A 9,113-nucleotide genomic window follows, 5' to 3' on the forward strand; every position below is an offset into this window, starting at 1 on the left:
AGCTCTTTATACAGTCACGATGTGGCTCTGGGTTTGTGGTCCTAGACCAAGTTTTCGTGGGACTCCCCTCTTTGGCCTCACCCTTCCTCACGAAACTTCAGTGCTGCCTCATGGCCTGCAGGATAAAGTCCAAGTTCCTCAACATGGTATTTGAGTGGCGATGGGCCTGGCTACCCTCACACCCTCATCTTGGTCTTTCCATTATAACAGCACCCCGTGGCTCATAGTTCACTGCTGCATCTCTGTGCTTTTGCTTATGGTTCCACTGTGCCTGGAACCCTCACCTACCCATACCCCTAAGCCAGCTGCTGCAAGGCCTCTTTCTGAAGCCTGCCATGGCTCCTGCCTCCTTCATCTGTGTGTGACCTCTACCCCAACACTTGGCATCCCTCTCTCATGGCACTGGCCACATCCTGTAACATTGATCAGCTTCATGGTTTTACCCTCACTAGATAGTGAGGTCCTTTGGTGAGAAACAATGTCTTACCTCTCTCTCTGGATCTCCACCATGGAGAAACACGCCCAGCATACAGTAGGCATTCAGTAAATATGTGTTGGGTGAAGGGGTAAATAAATGAAATGTCCACATTCTCCCTTCGGTTGAAACCCAAATGTCCTTTAGAAGATTGAACACTAAGTTTGAAACCACCCTGACTGTTGCTGCCTCCATCCAATCTCTTGGCAGGTGCATATTTTGTGCCTTTTATCCTCGTAACCTCATTTCTCTTTTATTCCCCTCTGTCAGTTCAGTGGCGTGCCAGCCTCCGTGCACTCAGCAGCTGATAAAGCTGGAAGCCTGGCAATGGTAACTACCAGAAAGTTTCAACTCCCAGAGATGGCCATGTGTTAGCTAGCAGGGATTAGGAGGTAAAGACTTTCCCAAAATACATTCCTGGGGCCCCAAAGTGTGTGGTGGGAGACAATGCTTTCTATTTTACATAAACCAAGGAGAACTTGGCTTGCAAGTGTAGGGGTGCCACAGCAGGAATATGGAATTCCATTCCAGACCTTTTTCACTCAGGTTGGAAATGTGCAAACAGCAGCTAGAGAAATATCCATCTGGATTGCTACAGACGCGATCAGGGCTTTGTGTGGAAGGTTAGGCTAAGTGACCTCAACATTCTCTGTCCCTATATTGGCAGGTCTAAGTCTTTGAGTTCAAATTTGATAACCTGCAGTGAGTTTTTTGTGGGGACTGTGATTTGGACCCAATTATCTTATTCCCCATTTCTTCCCTCCCCAGTGGAGACCAGAAAGACTCTGAGCCCCTGCATGTCCCTTCTCCTGGCTCTTCACTACAGAGGGCTTGAGGCTTCTCCTCTCCTTGGTTCTTCCAAGGTCCGACCTATGAAAAAAAGTGAAAATCTGAGTTATATAGACAGTCACCAAAATGTAAATGACTAGAAATAGCCACTCCTGAGTCTTACTGACACACACACAGAAAATATGTGACATCTCCCTGGCGACTCAAGGCAGTGTGAACAGCAGCAGCAGCAGGCTTGATAGTGATGCTTTAAATGCCTTTGGCACAAGCACCTCCCTGGACCTTAGCTAGGTGTCTGTAGCTAATCTTCAGCCACAAGACCTTCTGGCATCTTCCATGGCCTACCTGTCAGTTTGAAGATTGGCAGCAGCTTGGAACCCTCACCCAGATGAGCAGCAAAAGAGGAAAATAATGAGTAATTCATGAAAGAGTCACTGTCAGGGGACTCTTGGGACTATTTGAGAGAACACTGGGGAGGTCTGGAGCCCCACAGAGCAGCAGGGGGCAGTACCAGAGAAATATTATTTTGTGGCTCTTCCCACGATTGTAAGCCACAGCAAAGTGGATGGTTTCCGTATATTGTTTCATCGCATTCAGACAAACTGGATGAAGATGGCTGGTTCCTGAGGAGGAGTTTGGAAGTAAACAGGAATGGTGATTCGGGACTCAGGAAAACATCCTGAACGGGGGTGGTTGGGAGAGCAGGACAGCAGGGGCCTGCCCCTGGTGATGCAGGGCTCTCAGTGGAGTGACCCGGCCGACTGTGAGGGCAGGGAGGAACCTGCTGTTTGACAGCAGTGAAGGGATCAAGACCCCTTTTATTGTAATTATCCAATGACCGACAAAGGAAGGTTTTCCTGACTCACGTGGACCCAGGAAATAGGGCCTTCGAGTCCTTTGCCTGGCTTGGCAGGGCAGCGGCACAAATTCTGCACAAGGCCGGAAAATGGGATCTGATGCCACTGCCTGTCACATCCCTGCTAAAGAAGGGCACACTGCTCAAGGCCCATCGCACGTGAAGCCCATTTCTGCACCATCACTACCCACGCCTCCTATACCCTGCAAGACTCATGGGATGGACCTTTTAGGGGGGAAAAAAAGGAAAGAAAAACTGTAAACATTCACAAAGCATAGAGAGACTGAATCCCAAAGTGCACACAAATACCGTTAATACTCCCAGCTCCCAAACCTGCCCCAGGCCAGTCTTCCTGGCCTCCCAAGACCAGAGAGAAGTGGCCTCTCTCAATGTGAAATGATCTCTAAATGCCAAGAGGTGTTTTTGAATAGAATCATGCAAAACTTAAAAGGATCTTTATGAAACAGTTGAAGATGATAGCTACAACAGTACCACCTGCAGCCAAACCCTCTCAACCTGCAAGAGGAGCCTCTGGCTAAAGGTCAGTTATATCGCATGCTGGAGATTAATCACAGAGCTCAGTAATATGCAAGGAAAGAGAAAAAGAAGGAGGGAGAGGTGGAGAAGGAACCTGTCACCTCCATTTTCTCTCTCTGGGGGCCACATATAGTGAAGGAAAAGCATCAGGGTTGGGAGGTCTGGTGTGGTTAGGAGGTCCAGTGTGGGTGGTATTCTAAATGTCGACATAAAGGGTAAGTCCACCCACTTCCCTCTACCAGACCTTTGCCCTTTGCTGCTTCTAAAACGATGGGTCTTAGGGAATAAAAGAGGGAGACAGAATAAGAGGAAAGTAAAGATGTTACCTCGCCGTGTCCCTTTGCGACCTTGGGCAAGTCACACTGCCTATCCTGGGCTTCCTGGCATGTTAGCTGGGAATTTTCTGACTTTCCCTGGCACCACTGTAGTATTATAGCCAGATCTTAACCTGAGAGCTGATGCGCTTCCTCACCTAAAGTGGACCCGACGGGAGGGAGGGGGGAGTGCTGTTTGTGTTCAGGTATGAATCATTACCATGCATCCCATTTCCTTGAACCTGACTCTTGTTTGCATGCTCTAGCCAAGATCCAGCAAAAGGAGAGCTTGGGAGTAAGTCTCCATTGGCAGATAGCACCCATGTTGTTTGCTGCTCATTTTCTACCCGTGGGAAGAAGAACTCCTAACCTCTGGAGTCAGTAGTCTGGCCACAGAAAACTCATCCAAGTCAAGTGACTTGGGGAAGAGATAAGATGACCCAGCCCCATCTGGTGCAGAGAAGTGGGTGGTACCTCCTGGAGCCCCAATTCCTTCTACTCCATGTGGTTTTCAGAGTAGATTAGAGGCTTCATGGCAGCAAAGTGTCAATAAGAAGAATGAGAAGAATGTGAGATCTGGAGTTAAACATGTCTTAATTTTACATTCCAGCCCCATCACCCACTGCTGGTGGGTGTGACCTTGAGCAAATCACTGAAGTTGTCTGGTACCTAGGATGCCACACACATACACACACACACACACACACACACACACACACACAAACACACACACACAGCAAAGAGTAATTGCATTTTGGTTCTGATGCACATGACAGACTGGCAAGCTTAAACTCCTCGATGGGACAGCAACTGTTGAAAGGCTCTTCAGTTTCTCTTTGGAATAAAAATAAACAAGTTAAAAAAGAAAAGAAAGCCAGTTGAAAAGGGATATGTACTCTTAGAGGAAGCAGATTTGCCTTCAGCGGCCAAACAATGACTTGTGAGGCTTTTCCACCGGATCCTTTCTACTTTTCTGTATAGATAACAGCAGAGAATAAAACTAATAATACTAGAAGTAATCAAATGTTTACTCTTTAATAGTGAATAATAAATAGTTAAATATTTAAGAATAGAGTCATTAATTGTGTGTGTGTGTGTGTGTGTGTGTGTACCTAACACAGAGGCAAGGGCTTCATATACAGTATCTCTGGGGGATTCTAACCCAGAAAATTCTAATCTCTTGATTTTTTAAAAAATCTTTTTAAGAGGCCTCCTCTTACTTTGTTCTAATCACCTTTGGGACATCTATGGGTCTCTTTGTCAGAAAAGACCCAGAAGCCTGGGCTTAAAGTATAGAAGTGGCCAGAATCCCCTATCACTGTAAGCAGCGAGCATTGTTTTTATTTAATGGGAGTCACATCATGCTGTCTTGCTGCAAGGATAGCCAGTTCTCTACATGTTATAACACAATAAACCAGGGAGGAGAGGGGAAGGGAAAGTACAAGATCTCCTTGGTAAAACAAAAAACAAAAAACAAAAAAAACCACAAGAACACACTGGTGTGATGCCAGTTGCTAAAGGGGGCAGCACCAGGGACCAGGGACAAACATGGAGAGGGAGTCATCTTCCACTCCCCTGTCCACCGTTGCAGTCACAGCAGAGGCTTTCCCTGATGGGGACTGGCGTGAGTGCACTTAGAGAGAGCCTTTCCAGGGCTCTTTGCAGCAACTGTACCCCTGTTAAAAGTGAGCCCATGATACCCAGGCTTGCATGAAGGGCGGGACCTATCTCTTTCTTCCTATACAGAGTGGCAGCACCCCGGAAATGGATGGCAGACAAGCTGCAGAGCTGTCTGCCCTAGACTGGGGGAAGAGGCTCTGTCCCAAGCCCATTTCGGTGGTAGCCACCAGCATTACTGCAGACCTCACTCACACTGTAGCCAGAAGCTAAAGGACAATGTCTACACAAACGGAAGGTCTTGAGCCCTGTGACAGAGGCATGATAGGGAAACAGATTGTGTTCTTGCCTGTCCAGGGCAAGGAGCTGGTGCGGCCCCCTACTCCTGCCCCTAGCCCCAAGACCTCTACATATCCCAACACAACATCCCCACCCCCTCACCCCAACTGCACTGCCGGTAAGGGCAGATTCCTCCACTCTCCACCAGGCTACCCAAGGGCTAGCCAGCTCTTACTCTTTAGTGCCACCTACTGGCATGGAGACCAAACTGCACCACCAAATAAAAACCCTGCCAGAAGGGCACAGCGCTAGCACAGGAGACAAGCTTCCTAAGACCTCCACACTCCCAGTCCTGTAGAAGACAATGTGTCAACATGTATCAATAGAGTGTGTTATAGACCCAATACCTCACTCCAACAAGCAGCATTTGAAAAAACCACCGCATAAAAGCTATCCATAACCAAGGAACCCATACAGAGACTTGGTCCCCTGAAAGCACCCAGAAATGAAACCAAACAGTCATACACAACATACAACTCAGTCATACCTTCCAGGGAAAAATAAATTTTAAAAAATGTCTTAGCCAAACAATAGCAAATTCAAACGTAAGAAGCGACAGTTTCTTTAGTTGAGAAGGCATCACCACAGGAACTCTAGCAGTACAAAAAGACAGTTCTGACACAAAGGATCACACTAGCTTTCTAGCAATGGATCCTTACCAACATGAAAATTCTGAAATGACAGAGTACTCAACATATGGACTGTAAGGAAGAGTTCAATGAGATCAATGAGATCCAAGAGAAAGTTGAAAACAACCATAAAGAAATCAGAAAAACAATTCAACATATATATTCATATATATATTTATATTTGAGACAGGGTCTTGCTCTGTCATCCAGGATGGAGTGCAGTGGCACGATCTCAGCTCAATGCAACCTCTGCCTCCTGGATTCAAGCAATTCTCCTGTCTCAGCCTCCCCAGTAGCTAGGATTACAGGTGCTTGCCACCATGCCTGACTAGTTTTTGTAGGTTTAGTAGAGGCAGAGTTGCACCATGTTGGCCAGTCTGGTCTCAAACTCCTAAACTCAACTGATCCGCCTGCCTTGGCCCCCCAAAGTGCTGGGATTATAGGCATTAGCCACTATACCCGACTGAGGTGGTTATATTTAAAAACAAACAAAATTTCTGGAAATAAAAAATTGGCTAAAGTAATTTCAAAATACAGTTGAAAGCTTTAACAATAGGCTAGATCAAGCAGAAGAATTTCAGAGCTTGAAGACCAGTCCTTTTAATTAACCCAGTCAGATAAAGAAAATATATATATATATATGTATATATATTAATGAACAAAGCCTTCAAGAAATATGGAATTATGTAAAAGTGACCAAACCTGTGACTTATAGGCATTTCTGAGACAGGAAAAGAAGTAAAAGTAAGCAATTTGGAAAAGATATTTGAGGCAATAATTCAAGAAAATTTATCTGATCTTGCTAGAGAGGTAGACATCCAGTTAAGAATTTCAGAAAACACCTGCAAACACTATATAAGATGAATATCGCCAAAGCATACAGACATCAGACCATCCAAGGTCAATGCTAAAGAAAAAATCTTAAAGGCAGCTAGATTAAAAGGTCAAATCACCTATAAAGAAAATCCCATCAGACTAACAGCAGACTTCTCAGGAGAAGTTTTACACATCAGAATACACTGAGGGCCTATCTTTAGACTTCTTAAAGAAAAAAAATGCCAATCCAAAATTTCATATCCTAATAAACTGAGTTTCATAAACAAAAGAGAAATAAAGTCTTTCCCAGACAAGTAAATGCTAAGGGAATTCATCACCACTAGACCTAGCCTACAATAAATGCTCAAATTAGTTCTAAACAGAAACAAAAAGACAAGACAATACTCACTACCATAAAAGCACACAAAAGTGCAAAGTTCACAGATCCTGTAAAACAGTTATACAATTGAGACTACAAAGCAACTAGCTAACAACACTACAAAGGAACAAACCTCACAGGTCAATATTAGCATTGGATGTCAACAGCCTAATTATTCCACTTAAAAGATACACATTGGTTTGGGAGGCCAAAGCAGGCAGATCACGAGGTCGGGAGATTGAGATCATCCTGGCTAACACAGTGAAACCCCGTCTCTACTAAAAATACAAAAAATTAGCCAGGCGAGGTGGTGGGCGCCTGTAGTCCCAGCTACTCAGGAGGCTGAGGCAGGAGAATGGCGTGAACCTGGGAGGCGGAGCTTGCAGTGAGCCGAGATCGTGCCACTGCACTCCAGCCTTGGCGACAGAGCAAGACTCTGTCTCAAAAAAAAAAAAAAAAAAAAAAAGATATACACTGGCAAATTGGATTAAAAAATTAGACCCAACCATCTGCTGCCTACGAGACACCCACTTAATGTATAAAGACACCCACAGTATCAAAGTAAAGGGATGAAAAATGTTTTATCACTCAAATGAAAAACAAAAAATAGGGAATTGCTATTCTTAGATAAAACAGAATTTAACTAGAAAAGAAGACTTAACTATCTTAAACATATACACACCCAACACTGGAGCACCCAGATTTATAAAACAAATTCTACTAGACCTAAGAAAAGATATAGACAGCCATGCAAAAGTAGTGAAGGACTTCAACATTCCACTGACAGTACTAGATAGATCATCAAGGCAGAAAACAAACAAACAAACTCTGGATTTATACTGGACTCTTGATCAAATGGACCTAAAAACATCTGCAGAACATACTACCCAGCAACTGAAGAATATATATTTTTCTTATCTGCATATAAAACATTCTGTAAAATTGACCATATCCTTAACCATAAAGCAAGTCTCAATAAATTCAAAAAAATGAAATCATATCAAGTATCTTCTCAGATCACAATGGATTAAAATCAGATATCATTACCAAAAGCAATTCTCAAAATCACACAAGTACTTGGGAACTAAACAACTGCTCCTGAAAGAGTTTTCAGTAAACAATGAAATTAAGACAGAAATCAAAATATTTTTGAAACAAATGAAAATAGAGACACAACATACCAAAACCTCTGGGACACAGAAAAAGCAGTATTAAGAGGGAGGACTATAGCATTTCATGCCTTCATCAAAAAGAAAGATCTCAAATTAGCAACATAACATCACACATCAAGAAACTATAAAAATAAGAATAAACCCAAAGCTAGCAGAATAAAAGAACTAACAAAGATTGGAACAGAACTTAATGACACTGAGACAAAAAACAATTATACCAAGGATCGATGAAATGAAATTGGTTCTTTGAAAGGGTAAACAAAATTGATAGACCACTAGCTAGATTAACCACGTTAAAAAAGAGAGAAGATTTAAATAAACAGAATCAGAAATAACAAAAATGACATTACAATTGCACAGAAAGAAAAAAAGATCACCAGAGACTACTATGAACATTTCCGGGCACACAAACTAGAAAATCTAGAAGAAATTAATAAATTCCTGGAGACATGCAACCTTCCAAGAATGAATCAGGAAAAAACAGCAATCCTGAACAGACCAATACGAGTAATAAAATTGACTCTGTGATTTAAAATTTTCCTAAAGAAAAAAAAAAAAAAGCCCAAGACAAGCTGGATTCACAGCCAAATTTTATCACATGTAAAAAGAAATGCTGGTACCAATATTATTGAAACCATTCCCAAATATCAAGGAGGGGAGATTCTTTCCTAATTCATTCTATGAAATCAGCATCATCCTGATACCAAACTCTGGCAAGGACACAACAGAGAAAGAAAGCTACAGGCCAATATCTTTGGTAAATATAGATGTAAAGTTCCACAACAAAATACCAGCAAACTGAATCCAATAGCACATCAAAAGATAATTCTAGGGATACAAGGATGGTTCAATATATGCAAATAAATAAATGTGATTCACCACATAAACAGAATTAAAAACAAAAACCATATGATCGTCTCAATAGATACAGAAAAGGCCTTTGATAAAATCTAGTATCCTTTCATGAAAACAAAAATCCTCAACAAAATAGACATCAAAGGAATATACCTCAAAATAGTAAGAGCCCATATATGACAAACCCCCAGCCAACATCAAGAATTAAAAAAAGTTGAAATTATTTTCCCTAAGAACTGGAACAATATAAGGATGTCCACTCCCACCCTGCCTATTCAAAATAGTATTGGAAGTCCTAGCCAGAGCAATCAGGCAAGAGAAAGAAATAAAAAGCA

Source organism: Theropithecus gelada, chromosome 7b, assembly GCF_003255815.1.
Source record: "Theropithecus gelada isolate Dixy chromosome 7b, Tgel_1.0, whole genome shotgun sequence".
In the NCBI taxonomy this organism is placed as follows: domain Eukaryota; kingdom Metazoa; phylum Chordata; class Mammalia; order Primates; family Cercopithecidae; genus Theropithecus; species Theropithecus gelada.